A 4534-nucleotide genomic window follows, 5' to 3' on the forward strand; every position below is an offset into this window, starting at 1 on the left:
TATGAATAGGCAGTTAAGCCCAGGGCCTTGGTAAATGACAGTCCTAGGAGCTAAAGCTTCATTAGCCTCTTGGTAACTCACCTCTGTAGATGGACAATGCAACTGTCATCCCTTTGCAGAGGTAGAAACAAAGCTTAGGCTGGCCCAGGGTCACACAGGTAGAAAGGACAAGCTGGGATCAAACCCAGGTCTTACCCCACAGGCAGCAAGCACCCTGAACTAGCTGCCTCAGTACGAATGCCAGCCCAGGCAGGGTCAGTCAGAACAGCCTTTGCTTCCAGAACAGTCTGTGTCCCTCCCTCCTGAGGCCTCCATGTCCCAAGGCTCAAGCCTCAGAGACTCTGTCTTGTGACAACACTCACAGCTCTAGGAAGCAGGTCTCTTCTAAACTTTTGATTCCAGCAATGGTAACCTGCTCACTTCAAAACTCCAGCTCCCCCGCCGACCTGGAGGGAGCGTGCCCCTGTTCCACGGTGGACTCCCTGGCGTTCGGGGCGGGATCTGTTTTATTTGGCTCAGTATTCCCAGCTCTTGACGCAGTACAGGCATAGAGCCGACAGTGACTGTAGCAGTAACATCTATTCCCAACCTTGTGGAACAGGATGTTGTTAAACTGCAGATTCCCGGGCCACCCTCAGATTCTACTGAATCAGACTCTCTGTGCTGCACAGGGCTGGGGACTCAGCATTTTACAAGCTCTCTTGGGTGCATAATAAAGTTCGAGACCACGGATCTATGGCCAGAAAGGATCAAATGGTTGTGTCTAGACTAAGGCCCTCTCACCAGAGGGAGGTATCTCCCCTAAATTGGACTGATTGCACCAGTTCCCCAAGCTCTTCCGGCTGAGATCAAATTATTTCACTTATCAGGCCGGGCACGGTGGCTGTCGCCTGTAATCCCAGCACTTTGGGAGGTTGAGGTGGGTGGGTCACTTGAGGTCAGGAGTTCAAGACTAGCCTGGCCAACATGGCAAAACCCCGTCTCTACTAAAAACACGAAAATTAGCTGGGCGTGGTGGCGGGTGCCTGTAATCCCAGCTACTTTGGAGGCTGAGGCATGAGAATCTTTTGAACCCGGGAGGTGGAGGTTGCACTGAACCAAGATCGTGCCGCTGCACTCCAGCCTGGGCGACAGAGTGAGACTCAAAAACAACGACAAAAATTACTTCATTTATCAAAGTCCTACTGCCTGCCCAGGACTGGGTCTGAGGCCTTAGAGAGTTGACCTCGTAGGATATTCACAAAAACTCTGAGAAGTAGGGAGAATTATTGTCCCCATTTCACAAATGGGAATCTGAGGCCTGGAGAAGCAAAGTGACTTGTGGAAGGAACATAGTCCTGGGGAATGAGGAGGCTGGGATGGGAGCTGAACTCACCCTTAACTCCTTCCTTCCTTAACTGCCCACAAGGCCACCGATTTGAGGGCTGTAACTCGCCAGGGTCCTTCGGTAACATCCAGAGATGAGAGTTTACACACCAGCCTGTGAGCGGCTTTGAGAAATTAAACATGCTACAGAGTCACTACAGGGACCTCAAGCTAAGACGTGCAACAAAATTAGGCGACAGGCCCCAAAGAAATCTAATCAAGTAGGCCTCTTCTCCTCCGTATCTTTGGAGTCGGTGTTCGGGGGAATGTGTGTTTGCGAAAGGATTTGATGTATTTGCTTCAGGCAAATCTTTGCCTTTTTCTCTGCCTGCAGTTCTGTACTAGACAGCAAGAAAGCTCCACAGCTGGTGGCTGGTGCTGCAGGCCAGCGTGGCTCCCCGGGCTTCTCCGTAGGGCTGTGTTAAGGTGCTTCCCCAGGTCCAGTGCTCTGTGCAAACGTAGCCTCTTTCCTGCTCCAGGATGAGCAAGGCACAGGGGAGGTTTCAGGTGGAGAGAAACCGATTTAGTGGCCACTGCTTCTGAGGCTGGAGGACCTGCCTGAGGCAGAGGGTGTGGACTTGTTCTGGGAGGACCCAGAAGGCAGAACCACGGAAGGCTACCAAGAGAGGTCGGTTTTGCCTCACAAGATGAACTATCCAATAGTCAGGGCAGCCGTGTAAGTAGTGAGTGCCCTGCCTGGGGAGGTAATCGAGGACAGGCAGGGATAGAGAGTGGTGTGTCTAGGAGTACAGAGCCATGCCTCAGGAGAAGAAGTGGCTGAAGACACTTTGAGGTCTTTTGAAACTCTGGGAATTTCCATTTCTAACATTACTGACCAGCCCACGTGGGACAGAGGGGATAAATTAAGAAAGGGAAGGGGCAGGTTATGATGGCCAGACTGGGAACCACATACCCCCAGGGAGACTGAAGCAGGCTTGTAGCCCTTGGTCTTCCAATAAAACTGCTGCTTCAGGCCGAGCGCAGTGGCTCAAGCCTGTAATCCCAGCACTTTGGGAGGCCGAGACGGGCGGATCACGAGGTCAGGAGATCGAAACCATCCTGGCTAACACAGTGAAACCCCGTCTCTACTAAAAAATACAAAAAACTAGCCGGGCGAGGTGGCGGGCGCCTGTAGTCCTAGCTACTCAGGAGGCTGAGGCAGGAGAATGGCGGGAACCCAGGAGGCGGAGCTTGCAGTGAGCTGAGATCCGGCCACTGCACTCCAGCCTGGGTGACAGAGCGAGACTCCATCTAAAAAAAAAAAAAAAAAAAAAACTGCTGCTTCTCTCTCTCCCTCCCTCCCTTCTTTCCTTCCTTCCCTCCCTTTCTTCCTTCCTTCTCTCATCTCTCTCATCTCCCTCTCCTTCCCTCCTTCCCTCTCTCCCTCCCTCCCCCACTCCCTCCCTCCCTCTCTCTCTTTCCTTTCCTTCTATAGGGTCTTGCTCTGTCACCCAGGCTGGAGTGCAGCTGTGTAGTCACAGCTCACTGCAGCCTCAACCACCCAGGCTCAAGCAATCCTCCCACCTCAGCCTCCTGAGTAGCTGTAGTGAGACTACGGGTGCACTCCACCATGACTGGCTAATTTTTGTATTTTCTGTAGAGACGGGGTTTTGCCATGTTGCCCAGGCTGGTCTCAAACTCCTGGGCTCAAATGATCTTTCCACCTTGGCCTCCCAAAGTGCCGGGATTACAGGTATGATCCAGCACAGCTGGCCTCACTCTCATGACCCCTCATGGGGTCTTGCCATGTTACCCAGGCTGGTCTTGAACTCCTGAACACAGGTGATCCTCCCGACTCTGCCTCCTTAAGTGCTGGAATTGCAGACCTGAGCCACCTTGCATGGCACACTATTGTTTCTTGAAATTCAAATACGCTCCTTTCTTTTGCAGTCATTTGTAAATGTCTGGTAACCTTTCATAATGTTATTAATAATATTTCTAATAACCGGCAATCAATAATTGTACTCTCCATAGCATTAACTGCATGCTTACTGAGAAAGGATGTATTCTAGGCCAGGCATGGTAGCTCACTCCTGTCATTCCGGGCCTCCCAAAGTGCTGGGATTACAGACTTGAGCCACCGCGCCCGGCCATCACTCCTGTTTTAGAGATGAGGACACTGAGTCTCAGAGGGCCGACATGCCAAGCCCCAGGGCACAGGAAGGCAGGCCTCTGCTTCCACCTCACATCCCCCAGTGCCTCTGGAAACTGCAGCCTGTGGAGGTCCTGAGGTCACTCATCACCTGTCTCTGCAGCTCATCCCTCAGCAAAGACTGAGGGTCCTTAACGCTGTCCCCATCCTTATGCCAGGTATCATCTCAGAGGCAGCCTCAGGAAGGGAGCTGGGAGATGCTGGCAGAGGGCCCAGGAGAGTCACGCTGCCCTCCAGCTAGGAGCTGCTGCTGACCTCGATGGCCGATGGCCAGGGACCCCGGCTCCTCCCAATCCCAGGGACACAAAGCAGAAGAGACCAGAATGGGGATGGGGAGAGAGGACCATCTTGTTCAACTTCCTCATTCTATACCAGGAAAACGGGCGTCGGAGAAGGGAAGAGATGCCTCGACGTCAACGCCAAGTCCAGCAGCTGCTGCTCTCCTGAGTCCTCCATGTGGACTTCTGTGTTCCCACATCTCATTCCTCCAGTTTTTTTTTTAATTGTTAGCAGTAGCATAATACTAAGAAAGCATTATTCAAAGGAACAAGAAGACCCCCCATGTGTGGAACGGTCACTGTGCACCAGGCAATGTGACCCGCAATTTTCTCTCCTGTAAAATGGAGATGAGAACAGGGCCTCCCCTGCTGACTCATGGGAAGGGGTTAAGATCAAAGGTGACGGTGGACATGAATCAGCATTTTATAAACCACAAGACATTGTCAGCATGGCTATCTTTGGGTTTTATTATTTTGTTTATTTTTAATTTTTATTTTTTGAGAACAGGGTCTCACTCTGTTACCCAGGCTGCAGTGCAGTGGTACAGTCATGGCTCTCTGCAGGCTCAAATCCTGGATTCAAGCAATCTTCCTGTCTCAGCCTCCTGAGTAGGTGGGACTATAGGTATGTGCCACCTTGCTTTTAAATTACCTGGGTATGGCTGGGCACGGTGGCTCACACCTGTAATCCCAGCACTTTGGGAGGCTGAGGCGGGTGGATCACTTGAGGTCAGGAGTT

This window comes from Colobus angolensis, unplaced genomic scaffold (genome assembly GCF_000951035.1).
Source record: "Colobus angolensis palliatus isolate OR3802 unplaced genomic scaffold, Cang.pa_1.0 Scaffold9, whole genome shotgun sequence".
Classification (NCBI taxonomy): Eukaryota; Metazoa; Chordata; class Mammalia; order Primates; family Cercopithecidae; genus Colobus; species Colobus angolensis.